This window comes from Athene cunicularia, assembly GCF_003259725.1.
Source record: "Athene cunicularia isolate RWA chromosome 5 unlocalized genomic scaffold, athCun1 chr5_part1, whole genome shotgun sequence".
Lineage (NCBI taxonomy): Eukaryota > Metazoa > Chordata > Aves > Strigiformes > Strigidae > Athene > Athene cunicularia.
Genome location: NW_020799101.1, coordinates 30,391,669 through 30,411,830, shown reverse-complemented (window position 1 = coordinate 30,411,830; position 20,162 = coordinate 30,391,669).

Below are 20,162 nucleotides of genomic sequence, written 5' to 3'. Positions count from 1 at the left end.
CGAATCTCCAGTCCCTTGGTAGGCTGCAAAACATACCAAGGAAAAGAAAGTGCCACATCTGAATGGATTCAGCATGACCACAGTACTTTTATTGACAGTGAAATTCTCGTTTCAGAAGTAGCTCTATGTGATCCAGTGAAATTATATTAAGTAACACTAGGAAGATCACCATAACCTTGTTTTCTATGCTATTTTACTTTAAAAAACACATATCTACAGGTGGTTTTTAGAAGTTTAAGCTTGTTATACTATGCTTGGGGCATAAGAAAATCTTAATTAAAAAAATCTATGTGTCATTAAATATAAAATACATTTTCCGACTTGAACAATTAAGGTAATGAAAGACAGAGTTTGTTCAGTTTAGTCTGCTGAGAATTTTCTTCTTATTCATTCTCAATTACAGAATCTGTATCCATTCTTAATTTTTTTTTTTTTTATTTTTTTTTTTTTAATTCTGCAACATGTCCTTCTGCTGTTGGTGAGATTTCTACAGCTGCCAGTTAAGGGCTATGTAGTAAGACCTAGTCTAAATCCATCTCTGCTCCTTAGGGTTTTTAACAAATAGTAACCATATACACCACAGGCTGAGGGTAGAGTGAGCTAGCAGTGCTTACAGCAAAGGCTCCAAAGTCAAAAAACAAGAACTGTTTACACCCAGGTGTGTGTATGTGTGTCTCTGTGTGTAAGTTTCTGTGTGTAAATAAACACAGTAAGGCATACTTCATTTGTGGAATCCTATTCTTTCATTGAGAGGAAGTCATCAACAAAAAAGTGTAATTATCAGACTATCTTAGCTTCTCTTTTCTCCAATTGTATTGTATATCTGCACCTGAGCGAACCCTTATCTCACCTCATAGAGAATACCTAAGCTGAGTATCAGTTTAACTTCAATAACACAAACTCCTACTGCAATTAGTTCTATACTAATTCAGCAGTGATGTTTGTCCTGTATATATTTTTACTAACTAGAGGTTATCATTTGTAGGAACATAAACAGGATAGGGATGAGGAAGCTTTGCAAACTCCTTTAATTTTGTGAAACACAAAGATAATTGCCCCAAGCACAAATTGCTTGCTAACTCTGTTCTTTCACAATCAACCTCTGCTAAAGAAGCACTCATTTTTACCATTCACCTTTGTACTTCAGCCTTATAGGAATCATATTGCCATTGAACAGCAGCACTGCTAACTCCTGCCACTTCAATAAAAATAAAATGCAAAGGGATTGTTTATTATTCCAGTGTAGACTCATTGGTCTATACTGCTTCTACAGTGTTTGTGAAGAAGTTGAACAGTCATTTGTAATTACTTTACGGTACAGTAGATGGTAATAAATGTATCTGAATGCTCTTACTGATTCAAAGAGATACTTAAAATGTATGTCTATCTGACCCCAGTTCCTGCTACATTTAGTTAGCCATTATGCTGCCAAGTATCTTTGTTTTGTTTAGACAAAGAAACTCTATGCTGCATTAACAATAACATTTAAAACAATTGCTGAAATAAACATTTGGTCCAAACTGTGCACTTATAACACTCTTCTAATTCTGTTGAGGTGCATGTACTATAACAAGGTTCCTTTTCCCAGGAAAAGCATTATTTCATTGAATTTCCATTGGTGTTAAGACTTAGCCTAGGCATCATGAAATTCTAGATATCCTCTTCAAGAGAGAAAATTAATTAGAGAGCAAAGGAAGCCAGCATGCTTATCACTTGATCAGGTCATTGACATAAGTGCTTCACACTTTTTAAAAGCCAAAAGCTGTCTTGTACACCTGCTCAGAGGTCTCATCAATTTTATTTGAGGAAAGCCAGTTCTTTTAGGCTTGTCCAGGGAAAAGGATGGCAATTGTGATGGTGAGGGAAAAAGAAAGATGTGTTGCAAGCTCTTTATCTTGATCTGACTGTTTGTTTTTGCACTGATGTATGTAATGAAACAAAGAGGATTTAATCGTGGCAAACAGAAGTCTATTGGCACCCAGAGGGATCTCATTTTCTCTCTTACAAGTCTTTTTCGTTTCAGGTTACAACATCTTCTTTCAGCCTATCCACAAGGCTGAGTTTCTTACCTGGGGCTTAAACTTGTGAGGCGTGAAGCTCTTTTGTTTTGACAGGTGCTCTTTGCTACACATTGGCCTAGCATTGTCAGCGCTAATACACAGAACAAACTTCAGATATGCTAATGACTGTAGTTGCCAAAATTCTGTCTGTAATGATTTTATTAGCTTACTTCACTTTTAGTTCTTAGGATAAAGTGGTAAAAACAAATTGTACCAATAGAAGAGTGAGCAAGTTGGTTGCTTGTTATTCATTGTATGGATTTCTCCAGTTTCTAAAAAAGCTCTGGAGTAATGGGAATATTGTAAACTAGTATGTAATAATCAGATCATAATCTCTTGAATAGTATAGCTGCATGCAAGCTGTTTTAAATGTAAAGAAAATGTACAGAGGAAACTTAAAATAGTCCTTTAATTATATGGTTCCCAACTCTCCCAGAAAGGGATATCCTTTTCTTGTTAAGCAGCTGCCCTAACAGATTATTTATGTGTTTTGACCCTTAACTGGTGGACTACAAGGTCATTATATCAATAATAAACAATAACACATTTTTAAGATGAAGAAGTGGACATTCAGGACTTGATGTTGTGAAGCAATATCTTTGCCTTGCCTTTCCATGCCTCCCTCACTTTACCTTGCCTTGCCTTGCCTTGCCTTTTCTGTCTCTCCTTTTCCAAGGACCCTCCATCACTTAGGTTCCTCCTAGGTACATCATAGGCATGATTTGATGACAAATTCTAAATATCTATTTCCATTTTGTCAATTAAGTAATGTGGAGGTGATGTACGTGTTGTTCTTTTGTGGTTTAGAAGGAACTTTAAGGGCTCCAACTGTGGTTAAAAAGCTTGAAGGAGGAAGGAATTTTGGGTATGGTAAAAATGTAGGAAAAAAGGAAAGAGCAAACTCAGAAATATTCTGTACTTAGATGATAGAAATTAAATGCAAGGTACAATGTAGCAAAACCATTAGTAAACAATAATTTTAAAACCATTTATTTCATTGATCTAGTGATTTCAATCCAGTTTTAGAAGAATAATTTTCTCAGTGGCTTCATTTCTATATTTTAGGCTTAGTAATTTGATGGAGATTCTCCATCTACTGCTAGACACAGGAGGAAACATGGCAGTGAGTGAAGAGGAAAAGACTAAGGTGCTTAATGCCTACATTGCCTCAGTCTTTAATAACAAGACTAGTTGCACTGAGGGAATCCAGCATTCCCAGCCAGAAGACAGACACTGCGAGAACGACCCCCCCCCAATCCAGGAGGAGACAGTCAGTGACCTGCTGCATCACACAGACACACACAAGTCTATGGGACCAGACGGGATACACCCGAGGGTGCTGAAGGAGCTGGCTGGGGTGCTCGCCAAGCTGCTTTCCATCATTTACCAGCAGTCCTGGCTGACCGGGGAGGTCCTGACAGATTGGAGATTGGGCAATGTGACACCCATCTATAAGAAGGGTTGGAAGGATGATCCGGGAAATTACAGGCCTGTCAGCTTGACTTCGGTGCCCGGGAAGCTGATGGAGCAGCTCATCCTGAGTGCCATCACACAACACATGTGGGACAACCAGATGCTCAGGCCTAGTCAGCATGGGTTTATGAAAGGCAGGTCCTGCCTGACAAAACAGATCTCCTTCTATGCTTTTTGGATGAGGGAAAGGCTGTGGATGTTGTTTACTTTGTCTTTAGTAAGGCCTTTGACAGCATTTCCCACAGCATTCTCCTGGTGAAACTGGTTGCTCGAGGCTTGGATGGTCACACGCTTCACTGGGTAAAAAACTGTCTGGATGGCCGGGCCCAAAGAGTTGTATTGAACGGAGTTAAATCCAGCCGGTGGCCGGTCATGAGTGGTGTCCCCCAGGGCTCGGTGTTGGGGCCACTCCTGTTTAACATCTTTATTGATGATCTGGACGAGGGGATCGAGTGCACCCTCAGTCAGTTTGCAGATGACACCCAGTTGGGTGGGAGTGTTGATCTGCTCGAGGGCAGGGAGGCTCTGCAGAGAGACCTGGACAGGCTGGAGCCATGGGCTGAGCCCAACTGGAGGAGTTTCCATAAGGGCAAATGCCGGGGGCTGCCCTTGGGCCACAACAACCCCCAGCAGCGCTCCAGGCTTGGGGAGGAGTGGCTGGAGAGCTGCCAGTCAGAGAGGGACCTGAGGGTGCTGATTGACAGCCGGCTGAACAGGAGCCAGCAGTGTGCCCAGGTGGCCAAGAAGGCCAATGGCATCCTGGCTTGTGTCAGCAATAGCGTGGCCAGCAGGGACAGGGAAGGGATCTGACCCCTGTACTCGGCACTGGTGAGGCCGCCCCTCGATTCCTGTGTTCAGTTTTGGGCCCCTCACTCCAAAAAGGACATTGAATGACTCGAGCGTGTCCAGAGAAGGGCAACGGAGCTGGTGCAGGGTCTGGAGCACAGGTCGTACGGGGAGCGGCTGAGAGAACTGGGGGTGTTTAGTCTGGAGAAGAGGAGGCTGAGGGGAGACCTCATCGCCCTCTACAGCTCCCTGAAAGGAGGGTGCAGAGAGCTGGGGATGAGCCTCTTTAACCAAATAGTAAGGGATAGGACAAGAGGTAACAGTCTCAAGTTGCACCAGGGAAGGTTTAGACTAGATATTAGGAAGCATTTCTTTACAGAACGGATTGTTGGGCCTTGAAATGGGCTGCCCAGGGAGGTGGTGGAGTCCCCATCCCTGGGGGTGTTTAAGAGTTGGGCTGACATAGCGCTGAGGGATATGGTGTAGTTGGGAACTGTCATCGTTAGGTTAATGGTTGGACTGAATGATCTTCAAGGTCTTTTCCAACCTAGATGATTCTGTGATTGAAAAAAAAAAAAAAAATAAAATTACATATGTGGAACCTTCTAAAAACAAAAATGCATCACCTCTCTGGAAGATATTCAGATCTCAGTGTATCTGGACTCTCTATGAGATGTAAACAATTCTAGTAACTTGGACTTGATGTCAAAGGCTTTTATATTACTCAGTTCTAATTTTATCCTATGAGTAAACTTTGGGTAAAGCAGACATTTCATTGTCCCAGTAAGACACTGGCTAGTAAGATATGTCCTGTCATCCCCATTTTAAATAGTTATGAAAGACTATGTCTTTCTTAGTCTTGTCACTTTGAAGCAATCACACAAAAATCTAAGCCAACCTAAAACCATAGTTTAGTGCTACTTGTCAGAAATTGTAGGTTTATGAGCCTCAACATTTTTTTCTTGCAAAAAGAAACTATTTTTTTTTCTGTCAGAGGAACATAAGTATGCTAAACTCTATTTTTTTTTATTTCTTGAAGGGACACTTGATACTTGAAAAGATAATTCTGTATACACAACTATTTGGATGGAAAATATTTAATCAGTTTTATTGACAGCTTCCAAGAGATACATTCAAATGGAGATACCCACAGGGAGAAAGGGCCTTTATTAAGACTGTGAAATTTGGAAGGGAAATTTTGCCCAGGACCACCAGCACAGTACTTATCTATGGCTGAGCACTTAGGAGATATTTTAACTTAGTGCTGGTGGGTGCTTATCTTTCATGGTTTCATCTTGATGTTCCATGCTTACTTCTATTACATACTTTGGAAGGATGAAGTGTTGTAAAATCTTGCTGAGTTTTGACCTGTGATCCCAGAATCTAGATATTGGTGATCTGCTTTTTAGTATAGTCATCAGCTTCTCTCAGTGAACTGGGCAGGAAAGAGAGAGGAAAGCCTTCCAACATTACCCTAGTTCTATTATTTTCATCTGAGTCTATTTAAAGCCATGGGTTTTTGCAACCTTGCATGGGCAGATAGACCTAAAGCCTTGCAATCCAGATTAAAATTTACATGAAAACATATGCAGGGAGGAGCACTGATACATGTGACTAAAAGTCAGTGGAGAGAAACTGAATTTATTAGGCTTGTTGGTAAATGTCTGCAGTACAGTGAAATGTGCCTCCAAGTGTGTCAACATTAAGACTGGAATCACCAAAGTGCCTCAGTGGCTTTCAGCTCCAACTTGCTCTACTGTTGGTAACCTTTCCTGACTGTTAGATTGGTCACTAAATCAGGTTTTGTCCAGGAGTACAAATAAATGGGTTGGTTGGTTGTTTTTTTACATCACTGAAGTTCTTGGAAGAGATGTCAGCTTGGGGGATGTTTGAGAGTGTAACTGCATCTCTTTGTAGGAGCTGAGAGTCAGGTTCATCAGAGTTGCAACTTTATTCCACCATGTGGAATGTTTCCCTTCTTCATTTTCTCCTCTAATCAACTCAAACAGGAACATAAGGACAGGAAAGGTCTATCAGTGCGAAGTTAATATCTGATGCTTGTGGAACAGAGTTGTTCCATAGATCTTATAGAAAAAAGCTTTCTACCCCTCACTGGTTTGAGTTTTTCTACAATATTCAATGAAAAGTTTTTGGACTTGATAGGGAACATAACTAGGATGTGATTTTGCAGCCTATCCTGTGGAAGAAATTAGAGTGGCTTTACATATGATTTCTCCTGGATTTAAAAAAAAAAAAAAAAAAAAAAAAAATATTATTTTCTGGATTTGTCAGTGAGAATTTACCACCTTGTCATTGCACTTCCTGCATACTACTTCCTTTGTGTTCCATCTTAACTCAGTCTAAGACAGTGCTTTCCTTGAAGTCTTTTCACAGCAGGTTTGTCCTAGTTGTTTCACAACACTTCCAGCTTCTTTAGTACACTACAGAACATTTAACTTGATTTGCCTAGTTTTACTTATTTACTGCTTTGAGGGAGTGTTGTATTCAGCCCATATTCTCCTTGGAAAAACACAATGTGTGGATCTATTAATACATAGTTTCTGGAGTTCAAACTTTATAGCTATTCTCATCAGATTGCAAAATCCAACTTGATTTCAAGTCTAGACTATGTTTTCCTCCTTTCAACCTTCAACCTTTATTTCTAGGGACTGCTGTTGTGAGACCTATAACTATAAACTGTAATTGTTCTAAGCAGTGGACAGCTGTTTTGGTAGCAGAGTAAATTGTAGGAGCTGAAATGAGAAGCATGCAGCTGATGAGGCATCCTGCTGAAGGAAGGCAGCTTCTTTCTCCATCTTCCTGAAGACAGACAAACTTTCAGGAATTTCACAAATAGGGAGAGACAGAGAGAAGATACTACATTTAGGATATTTGTTCTTTTTCCAGAGATTTGTACTCTCCTCCATTTTATTAAGTAAAAAACAGCTGTAGTTTAAAAAAGCGAGGGCAAAACTTCTGCTACCAGGACATTTGATCACATCACTGATTTGGCTCTTGAAGGGTTAAACTGTAAACCAGAGAATCTCCCAACTTTTGACAGAGATTCTAGTTTAAGTGACAATGGGAGTTTGGACTTACTGCTGGGATAGGAAGTTGGATGGCAAGGTTCAGCTCTTATGAGGGAAGCTTAGAGTAAGGCAAGAGGCCAGAAGGTTAAAGGGCAGTGCTCAGGCTTCCCATCAGTTCCAGAGATTCCAAACATTCAGGAATTCAGTGGCTGGATTCCCTCATGTCAATCAGATGAATGGCCAGTAAGGATGCAGCACTAAAACCGATCCTGCTTTCACCTCAGTGTAACTTGTCATCCACCCTTATTCATTTTAATGAGGGTAATAAATGAAAAGTTATAGGCAAGAAGAATTAAAGAGAAAACCATAGTTACCTAAACGTCTTTAAGCCTAATTTCCCTGCAGACAGAAATGTAGGGAAAACCAGTGCACGCTCAGAGAGCTCTGACTGTATTGTATCTTTTGCCATGTATGTGTGCAATAAGGTGTATTTTGCACTAAATGTAGCTTTTTAAAGGTTATATCTTACTAGAGCTTCTTAGAGAACATAACTTAGAGGGCTTACTGAAGCTCAGAGCACAAGCTATAGTAAGTTACAGCAGTAAGACTGCAAGTTAGGAAAGACAGGGAAACCTGTTGTAGAATCGTTCCACCGTAGACTGATTAGCACTATAACATTTATTAATGACCTCAAGCAGCTAGGCAATATCTATGGTCCTGTGTGCTGCTTTGGGTTAGGATGAGAAATGTATTCTGAGTTCTGGTTTGTTACGAAGACCATGCACATTTTTAATTTCCCTTTCCATTGTAGATTACAAAAAGGTGAGAATGTCTTTGTTTGCAATTCCATGTGTTTTTCCAGTTGTTGATTTTCCCCCCGATTCTTTCATTTTTGACAACATTACACTATTACTTTTCATTTAGGGTGTTTCTATCATGAGTAAAATAGCACCATATTGCAATCTTGCCTCCTGGTCTCCTGATGATGTCTACACTAGTTTGCTTTCAGTACCTTTGTTTTCAATGACTGTGCCCATATTATTTTGCCTTCTGACTGGTTTTGCACGGCTTCTATAATGTCTGTTTTCTGTTTTAGTACAGGAATTAAAGCTTTATATCTATATCTTACATGGGCATTGGCATGCTTCAAGAAAATTTTATGCAATCTTGCTTACAACAGTATTTTCATCACAGTTTTTAATGTATACTAAATGACACATCCTGTTTTAACATCCTGGCTTGTTTACAATAATAAACATATATAGCGCCTGTCCTAGCCCCACCAGAAAGACACAATTTGTGGTTTTGACTCTGGTTTTCATTTCTTTATTCAGCTTTCTAAAAGTTCACCATAAAACCAATGAACAAATGAAAAATCTTAATCTAGAAGTTTTAACCACGCCTAGAGGAGCTTCTACGCCCGACTTTGACTGTCTTGCAAACATCTTACTGCATTGCATGTAAAAATGTATTTTTGACTGTTTCTGGTTGCATTTGCAGAAGACAAAAGATTTATTCATAATCTCATATGCTGTGGCATATGAGAAATGCAAGTTTGACAACAGATATTGGTAACAAGGGATTTTTTTGTTCAGCTGTTTTTTTGGCAGGAAGCAATGGGGGAGGCATTAAAAAAAAAAAAAAAAAAAAAAAAAAAAAAAAAGCTGTAAACACCACATCTATATAATGATTCTTTTAAATCAAAATACATGAAATTTAGATCCCTGGGTGCTGAAGCAATGTATATGAGACTAGTTACTGTGATTCCCAAAGAGCCATCTTGCCATTTAAGTACACTTTCAGCTACAGCAGCTGTTTTGATTCATAATCTGTGCTATAGCAAGGTTTATTTTAAAATACCAAGCAGGGGCAGGGCACTCAAACATCAATTACTTAACTGAGAAGATTCAAAATCTGAAGTGTTTGAAACTGAAATGAAACACATGGCAACTATTTTGCTTCCTGTCACACAAGGAATCCGATCCTGCAAGCTGCGTGAGTGCAATGCTCCAGTTTGTCTGCAGTCAACAGGTGAAATTCTTATATTATGTCATTAACTGAAATCTTTCCTCCACCTTCCATGGGTCTGATTTGGCCACAGGGTTGTTCTCTGGGCAGGGTAGGGTAGAGTCTTTTAGTTCTTATCATTTTAAGTTGGATTCCCTACTGGCTTGTAAATATAAAATTGTTTAATGCTATTGTTTGGAGGTGTTGTTAAAATGACAAAAAAAGTCATACCTTCAGTCTTGAAGAAGGAGTGAATATTTTCATTCACCTCTAGCAACTGTAATTGGAGCCAGTCCACTCCACATCAGCACTTCTCTGAAACTTTGCATTCAGTTCTTCATGCAACTTAGTTGCAGCCTATATATGGCAGAGTAAGATAAAAAAAAAATTAGTAAAACTATGCATATATATATGGACATATATGTATCCCTATATCCCCTCAATCTCTTTTCCAAATCAATATGTAACCTATCAGGGAGGAAAATACTGGCCAGTAACTAGTATCTTCCTGTATTTGGTAACTCAGCACAAGCCCTGATCTGCCGACCTGAGCAAATAAGTCACCAGTCACACAGCGTGCAAGATCCTTTCACCATGCCTTGGATCACTCACATGTGAGGATTGCCTGGATAAATGATTTGCCGGATCGGGCTCAGAAAACACCTGGAATTGTCAAAGCATTCAGACATACAGATGGTTGAGAGGGACTCATATGTGGTACTCAAATTATTTTGTTAATGGTGCCATCTCCTGGTAGCAATTTGATAAGCTAATCTTTGCCCCACAAACTTGTTACATACTTACACTTTCCATTTTAATACCATAACACAGAAGGAAGGTAAACAAAATAATTTAGATTGCTTTGTCTGCTAATTTTGTTTTTTATTATTTAATGAGGCATATTCAAATAGGAAACAAACTCTTATTAAACAGTGATGCATTTTAGAACATAACTTGTAGGATACAGACCCAGTGCTTTTTGGAAAGATTTCATTTTTTCCCACTCAAGTTGCTTTCACATATTTCTTTCATAAGTATTAAATAATATAAAACCGAGTAGAGGTAGATGATACTCACGGCAGGCACCGGGTCTGCATACCAGTGCAGATCCTAAACCACCACATTTTGGGGAAGCAATAGTGCAGTTCAGAGGGGATTCAGGAATGTTTGACAAACGAACAAAGGAACTATACACCCCAAGAGTCTGATGGTATGTCTAAGTCAGTGAGGAGTATGTCTTCAAATTGTGATGAGACTAGTAATGTCTGAATGCCATGTTCAGAGCCTTGCAAAGGGTCACTTTTTGGGAGATCTAAGAAATGAAGTGCTGTTGAATTTGGAAACACTAAGACATCACAGTGGAACAAGTAAAGTATCCAAGTAATGGATCTAGTTATCTGATATTACACTGAGCAAAAATGTTTTCCTGAACTTATCCAATAATTTCTTTCACTGATACAAAAGGATTAGTACCTTTGTGTTGTGGCAAAGATATGGTAAACTAATTTTCTGGAGCTCTAGTTTCCCTTCTGGTTCTGCCACAGACTTTGCTGTTACTGTGAAAAAAAAATACTTACCTGACATACAATGATTTTTATTAACAGAAAGACTTTGTAACAGGAGTGATGGTAGTTCATCTTTCATCAGACTTCTTAAAGATCAGTAAAATAAAGTCTGCAAAATGCTCGTACACTAGAAAGTTCAGAACCACGGTAGTTATATATAACTTCTGTAAATAGGTAAACTTCTTAGTGATGCTAATTTATTTTTTTTTTCTGTAATTAGATTTGGTACACAAATTTCTGTAGGATATCAGGTCAGCTACCTTTGCAGACACATACATAGCCTCCTGAATGCATGGCTAAGCTTCACTTAGAGTCAAGAATGGACATGCATTCTGTGTAAGGGCTTCGCTGCTGCAGATTCTATTTTGATGCAGTATTTGTTCTTCTTCACATTGCTATGTTTGGAAACCAGCACCAAATTTATTCTACTCTGCCCTTGAACAACGTTATCATACCCCAAAGTTTAATCAGCCAATTTAATCAGCCAAACAAAGCCTCTGTCTTTTCCCAACTGTGTCTCTTTGACTGGAGGAAGGCAGTCTTGTGTTTTCATTTGCCACCTCTTTGCCCATATTTTTCCATGCTCATCCTGTTGCCATGTAGTATCTTAATCTTCCCAGCTAAAGAGAAGACAGAGATGCAAAGGTAATCCAGTACCAAACTGGTCACTTCAGAACTGTAGCCAGTTTGCACTGACAAATGTAAAGGCCCTCTAACAGAAAGGTTTTGTTGGAAATAGGTCTTATTCAGTAAATACATAGAGAAGCCCAACCATCGACAGTTTTGGGACAGCTCACACAAGAATCACACAGGAAGATATACCAGGGAAAGAGACCATTTCTATCACATGTGATACCTGAGGTGCAGACAAGCTGAATTAGGGAATTAGGGAAAAAAAGTTATCACAAGTAGTGTGTGGACTACAACACAACAATTTGCAAGGGAATGGAGGATTGATTGCACATCTACTGGGAAAAAAATCAAATTATGTAAATGGCAGGATATTTACTTGGGGAACTCCAATGGTGGATAGATGTGAGCTACACACTAAATTGCTCAATGGAGTTGACTCTCTAGTTGTTTTTGGAAAGATGTTGCTGAAGATGGACTTTAAAAACACAGAATTAGGAGGACATTACAATCAAAATGGTGAATAGCAAAGCAAACTGTCAAAGTTTTCAGTGTATTTACTAGAGGCTAGATACTGAACAGTTTGAAAGCAAAAGAGTGGTGGGACTGAACAGGAAGACTATCAAGAAGTATAAAGTAAGCAGGAAAAGGAAATCAAAGAGCAATAATTAACTCACATCAATTTTTAGGTGGCTTTATATCTTACCTTTCTTCTTATATCCCCAAGTGCATCTCATTACAGTTTAACTGTAATGGGTTTTGTTTTTCCACTGGGCTGCTATATTTCAGAGAAAAATCACTTAGATCTAGAGACAAAACCATTGCATTTGGCTTCTGTGGATATAAGTAAGGCAAATTAATTTTTATTCTTATTAGTACATTTTTTTTTCTTTGAACAACTGTTCTAAAGCACTTTCAGGATCTTATTTATATTCAAATCGTTTAAAGATTTTTTATGCAAGCTAAACTTTTTACTTCATATGGACTCTTTAAACAAGATGTTATTTATCAGTTAAAGGGCTAGTCATTTCCATGGATGTATTTGAGTTATATATTTTACTATTGTCTTATTGACTAATGCTTTTGAACTGAAAGTGGGGCATTCAGCACTCTTTCTTTGCAGCATTATTTTAAAATTTAGCTGGAACTGGCTGCCTGTGAGTAGCTTGGCAGCACAGCACTGTGAACTCTGCTGACTAGACTTCTGCTGCCAGAAGTACTGTATTGATTCCCAGTTGCCGGGCATCTGCTTCTATGCTTAAAAAGAAGTTATTGCTTTGCTATGGAATTTGAAGGCAGAGGAGAACCTTATTGTTCTAAAACACCATTAGCAGCAGTGGTGGAAACTGAAACATTCTGACATCAGACAGGAGGAGACTTAGTACCTATCATCATGAATTATTGTATTTTCACATCGCAAATGTTATAGTAGACTGGCATATTACATACTTTGTGTATGTCTAAGGCTTTGTAAAAACAGAGCGATCACTGATTAACTTAGAAAAGCCTCAGGCCTTATGCATCTCAGCTAACTCATTTATGCAGATATCCGAGATGGCCAGAAGGTGGCAAGGTACACAAAAATACAGAGCTGCTTCCGAGGCTGAAAGGCTACAAATGGTATGAGAACTGCTTAGCACTAAGCCTGAAAAGACTGTGACACCAAAAGTCATCTCTCTACTGAGAGATGTCCAATAGAATTTCAGCATTTTCAGTTTTCTCTCAGGATGATTCCTTATTGACTGCTACAGTTTAATAATAAAGTCTGCACTGAGTTGAAAGTTAATTGTTAATAGTATCTATCTACTACAAAAAACAAAATATGAAAAATATATTGGGAATGGAGTAAAACCACACAGTCCCTTACTGCACAGTTAGCATCAAATCAGACAGCATAAGGTCTGGTTACTGGATGGCTCAGACAATTGGTAATACTCTGGCATTTCTGTGTTTATCACTGGTTTGAGCTCAATCTAGGATGGTAATAGTTACCCACTTGATTCAAAAGAGAGAGCTTTGGTGAGTTCAGACAAATGCACGATTGTCCACATCACAAAATGATGACAGTTACTTGGCAAAGTGATTTGAAAAGGGAGGCTAAGGCTTTGTTTGAACAGTGAAGTTGTGTTATGCAGATTTAGTTAAAGTGATATTATTTTCTGAATCTAGTCATACTTGTATATTTATTTCTATATGAGTCAGGATTTAATCTCTATAGCTATAAGAGACCTTTGTGCTCATATAAATATGTCTACTCTAGAGGCTGTGCCGATATAATTTTACATGTAAAAAGCTCCAGTTTAGCCAGCAAAAGAGTACAAATAATGAGAGGATTAATGTAATAAATTAATAATTTTGTCACCCTTAAGGCTATGAATAAGTCTGCACAAAACAAATTAGACATGGAGTATGTGGACCATGATTTTAAATATCTGTGATAGCAGAGTTACTAAGCATGAAAAATACTGCCGTATTTATGATATTAGTCCTGCATACTCTGCACTGCCTTGCCTTCCCACTCTGTTGTCTCCTTCACCAGAGCCAAGGAAGTAGTATCTTCATAGTCTGCTGTAACAGCGGAACAGCTGGGAGGTGATCTTCCATCTCTCCAAAAGCTGCCTGAGCATCCTTTCAAGCAAAAGCATCTATCAGATCTGCAGTAAATCTGGAAACAGTGGAAGTTGTGAGATGCAAAAGGAACTGGGTGGATGCAAGGGCTTGTGCAATGGCAAAAGACCCCAAGGTTTTCAAAGGAAAGGCAGGGAATGTCCCTTGCCCCAAGCACTGGAGCCTCAGCCACAAGGTGTTCCCAGGGTACAGGCAAGGTCAGCTTTGCTGGAAGGCTGGGAAACAAGAAGCAGAAGAAATAGTAGTCCTAGTACAGTCACTGACACCTCTATCCTCTTGATAAAAGAGTAAATTATGTCATGCAACCATGGGGTTTTTTTCATACAGCACTGTGAAGGATTTGAGGTGACACACTAGTCTGTTTGTGTGTGCATTCTTTGTTACACTGAATTGCAAGATTGGTTTCTCAATATTCATTGAGAGATGCTCCAGATTTTGCATAGGGATAGGAGATGCACAGGTGCAGTTTAATCTAATGTACTGTGAAACCATATCCTGCTTTGTCACGGTACTTTGTTAGCAACATGCTAAGAGATTTGTGCTGAATGAGGTCAGAAACCCATAGCTCTGCCATGGCTACCTAGTGACTGTTAAGAAGATTTCAAGGGCTGTGCCTTTACTCAGCATCTAGCATGTGAGCACTGTGACCTCTGAGGTAACTGTGGTTGTAGTTGCAGGAAGTCTGTGTATTTACAAGTTCTTTAAATGTCTGACAAAAAACACAACTTCTGCCTTGTACAGAACATCTCATCTAAGGGTGCATATTCTTTGGATGCATCCAAGTTGACCTGAAAAGGTGAGGAAACATCACCTAGCATGCCTGCCTTTTCTTGGCTTTGAGTTCCAGAATACCGCTCCCAAGTCATTAATTTAGTTTCTTTGCAAGTTTGCCATTTACTAATGGAGTTAAATATTGAAACATAATGAGGGACTGACTGAGAGTATTGTACATTCCTGCATATTTTCGAATGCTGTATTTTCCAAGTGTCATTAATTCCATAAGAAAACTAAGATATAAGTCAGGACAATGTCTGTCTGTGAAGGTATTCTTGTTTTGAGACTGCTTTTGAGGCTGATTTTTTAAAATGTGAACTTGTTTTGAGCAAGATAGTTCATTTAAACCTCTGTTACCCCAGCTGTGAAGCATGAACAGTGGTATTTGCCTACTTTCTGACAGATAAGTTGCTAATAGTAATAGATTTTTAGAAATGTAAAAGTGCTGTGCATCTCAATAGTTGAGAAAAGGGGAACGGAATTCTGGCTATCTAGCAGGTTTGCTTTCATCACCCTAACCCTACAACTTTCTCTGAATTTCCTGAAATGTTGTGACCTTGAAAATCAACAGTCTGTAAAATTTTTCCTTCATTTTTTACTGAGTTCTGAGAATCAGAAGGGGTATTTCGATTTTAAATATATAATACTTTCTCATTACACTTTGCTTGTTTAATAGGAACTCTTCCAACTTTCCACTAATGTATATGCATTTTTTAGGCAGGGGAGGATGTTTTCAGGCCACAGTGAATATGAGAAGGCTGTTATCAGACTCAAAGCAGTTAGTCTTGAACTGGCCCATTTTCCAGATGGAACTTTGATATACAAAACTTCCCATTAGGATTAAGGTAAAGTTGAGTTTAGCCTAGGAACTTATTAAGAGCTCCTTATTTCCCTGTGAAAGTCTACAGTCACTACTAGTAGGTCTCATGTTGCCTATTAGAGGTTTTCCAGTCTGGAGCTGTGAGCCAAATGCCTACTCTTAACTTTTCACCACTTTGTGTCATGAATATTCTTGACTGTACTTGCATTTGAACATACTTCCTTTTGCCAGATTAAAGTATAAGGCCTGTGGTTATATACATTTTACATAAGCATGGGTTTTTAACATCACCTTAATTATTGTTTTTATTGAGATTTTAGTGATATTCATAACACTTGTAGTGATCATCTGTAGTAAGTAGAGATACAATGTAATGAGTAAAAGTGACAGGGTTAGAAACCTCAGCAGTCCTTAATTATTCACTGAGGACCTTAAATCCTTTTGCAGAAGAAACCAGGAAGCCTGAGACATGTAGAAATCCTTAGGGTTTCAGGCTTCCAAGCTCATAAATCACTTTTGAAAAATGCAATTAAGGACTCTGACATGTGAATTCTGGAAAACGTGGCTACAGTAGTGCAATACTCTCCCTCTCCTTCCTGCCCCCTTTCCAGATGTCTCCCTGTGACAGAGCTGGCAGAATGGAGCATGGCAGCTCTAATTCACAGTTGGACCAATTAACTTAAACATTAAGATAAAAATTGTGTTTAGATGCTTTTAAGTGTCAACTAGAAAAGCTGAAATGTTCTGTTTTCACTCTGTTATAAGGCTAGTAACAAACAGCTGGGAGTTGAGACAATAATATCTTAAACTGCTGCAGATGTTTACTTGGTAAATGTGAGCCAGGTCCCTTAAGTCTACTTTTTCTTAAGACTATGTCAGTACACTTTCCACTTATTAAATTTAGTGACCTAACTGCTCAAAGTTAACTCATGTTTCTGTATGCCTAAGTCAATACAGGAACCAGAATGAACTGCTTGCTATTCAAAGGGTAGTTATTTGGACTTTTTGAAAAATCAATCCCCATTAAAAGTGTGAGAGGTCGTCACCAAGAAGTCACTGTTCATTTTGGAAGTTATATCGGAAACTATTTAAGTTATAGTTGGAAAATGTATCATAAATTCATATTGGAAAATAGTTTGTCTGGAGAGAAATACTTCAACAGAATCTGCCAATTTTTGTCAAACTTTGGCAGCACACACGTGCTTACAAATTTCGGTATTTGCCTTAAAGGCACGTTTTCATCATGCCTTTTTCCCTTGTAGCTCCCCTGGTTGGCATCCTGCCTCAGGCCCTCTAGGCTCACAGCAGAGATAGACACCCTAGGGTGTAGGTCCTTAGTGCTTGGATGCTGAAGCAAAACATGGGACCTTTCAAAATAGCAACTTTTCAGTCTGGAATGTAAGTTGAGTTTTCTTAAATTCTTAGTTTGTAGATGTGATTAGTGAGGTAGCAAAATAGTTTACACTTCTTATAATGTGTGGACCATATATATTATGAAGAACATTTGTTCTTCAACAAAGCAAAGCAAAGATTCAGGAAGAAGTACAGACAAATATTAGCTCACCCAGTAGACCCTGATTTCAGCATTCACTTGCTCCAGTTGCTAGGAACAAAATCAAGGTGAAACTCTGCATACCATTCAGGTGTCAAATTTGTTGCCACTGAAAAGTGCCTGGTCTACCAAGACATTCCTCTGGTTTACATTTGATTTGGTTGAGATCTTCCCCATCTGGCACATGCACAGTAAACCCCAGGAATATGAAACTTGGTTCAGATGCCATAGGTCTGGTCATGAGGTAGAATGTGGCTAGTGAAGTATGTGGCTGGCTTCCTTTGTTGCTAGAATAAATTATAGCCTATCTTTCTGGAAAAAAAAAAAAAAAAAAAAAAAAAAAAAAAAAAAAAAAAAAAAAAAGGTATCTCTAGAAAAGTGATAAATTGAGCAAAGTTTGGGGCCCTAAACAGCTACAGGAAGAGGTCTCTGGTTTATTTGCATGAAGCAGACCTTTTCCAGAGTGTCAATATTTTGGTAGACCTATCTGAGTAGTACAGCTCCATAATTACTGAACTCTGATGTTTCTCCCTGTGTTTTATGGACTGAAGTAGTATATGTGGCTTAACCTGCCTAGTGATTAATTCTCAAAACTTCCCTAGGAGTTTTCCTTTTTTTCTCCTTTCTCCCTAATTTCATGGGATGTCAAGTATCTGATCCCATTAGTCCAGTAAGGGTTTGGGTTTTTTTTCAGGTTATTAGCATTTTCCATGTTACCTCTGTAACTTCATCGTCCAGGATAAATTCAGGTGTGCAGAAGAGGTGTTGATTTATTCAATAACATAAAATAAATAACTTGCTTTGTTTAACCTCTCAAACAAAAAAAGGACTGTTGACACAAAAACCAGATGGTTATTGCCTTGCCATGAGGTCAGGATTTACAACTTTCTAACTAGTGGAGAGGTGAGATTACAGGAAGGCTTTTCAATAGTGAGGTGTATGAGGTGTAGAGGGGAAAGAGGAGGGAAGAGGAAGAAAAGGGGAAGGCAGAATATCCAACTAGTTTTGAGGAGATCCTACTAAGCTGAGGACAAGGAGGTCTAATGTGGTATCTGAGACAGTGGGAGGCAAGGCCCACTGACAGGAATTCCCTTCCATCCTACAGCCTGAAGGTGTGGATGGATGGCCACACGTGGCTGAGCAGCTGTGTGACAGCTGAGCTGTACAAGCCGTGCAAGTGCATGCTTTCTGTTCTCCTTGTTTGCTGAGTTAAAATGTCTGGACAAGACACTGGATAAAGAAGTTATCTGAATGAATAAAGAAGATGGCAGAAGTGAAAATGGCAACTTAACATAAACCAGTTCTAGCTTGCAAGTACGCATTGGCTACTTCACAGCTAAGCTTTGACACAATAAACATGTCTACAGATGTATGATTATGTGTACAAATGTGCTTGATAAGCATATGATATGTAGTTGCACACAGAAAAAGAAATACCATCATGTCAATATAACATGATCCTCCTGTCAATATTTATGTGCAGCATAACAATTGTTGGTTTTGCTTCTGTGATACATGTGCAGGAACTGTTGGCCTAATGGAAAATGTAAAGGCCATGGAAACATTACTACAGAACAGCCTACCATTCCTTTTTCCTGAGTAAAACGAACAAAGGAAAATCATGGAGGACAACATAATTCCAGTTTTACTTCAGTACACTTTGATGTTGATGTGTCTGGAAGAGCAAGTTTCCGTTTAGGCTTTGAGTTAGGAATCAGTGAATTCATCTGTCTGGCTGAACTGCAACAGTTCAAATTTCACACTGCAACATTTTTGAAATGCAGCAGGGAAAATTTTAATTTATTATATTGGCTAATGGCAGATTCTTTTTTGAAAAGCAATGAATATTTGCACAAGTTCCTTAAAGCAATGAAGCAAGCCTCAGTGCTCCAGAAAAGCAGGCATGGGGAGAAAAAAGAAAGTATAATATGCCCCTAGTAATAAAACAAGAGTTCCTTTGAAATGATGTTTAGTAGCTAGTCAAAAAGTTTCTCGGAGTAACAGTTTTACTTTTGTCTCTGTTCTGTTGGCAATTTATCAAAAGTGCTCCATGAGATTAAGTATGTTTACCAACAAAGTCTGTCTAGGGTAAGTACTGTGTCCTTCCGTTATTAAAAGTTGCACTGTTTTTAGTTTTGTTATCCAGCTTTAGAGACTCGGGTGCTGCAAAGTAGTTTTACTTTCTCTTTTAAAAAATCTCCTGACTACTGCCCCTGCTTGAGAAAAACAGAGTGCCAGCACGCTATTTGTTATTTTTGAGAAATATTGTTGAAACAACTGTGTTGTTGAAAATTACCTTTCCTCAAGGGTTGGTACATAAATTGTAAATAAAACCAAGCCACTAATAAAATCCTGACTCACCTAAATTGACCACTATGAAAGCAGAGCTCTAAATGCCTGTTACTGGTTATCACAAAGGAATGAGACAGCAAAATTAAGGCACTTCTATGAGATTATGGCTCCTTATGAACAGTCATGATACCAGCATTTGAACAAAGTCTGTATGATTCCGATAATTTCCCTCAACTTTGTTTTTTAATAGTTTGGCTTGACTCCTGTGTTTGTCAAAGAACAGAATATAACTTTTATATATCTGTGAATCCACCACTCCACCTTTAAGTAGACCTCCTTTTAAATATACACACACATATAAACTTTTACTGACAGAAATGTGATAATCAAATCAGCCTATTTTTATCTTTATTTTACTGCTGATTTAAGATTAATGCTGAATGAAAAGGAAACAATGGCCAGTGATTAGTCAAATTTAGCCTTGTCAGAACATCCTGACTGAAAATACAGATATTATAGCACAGCAGAATAGTCAACAGATTTGAA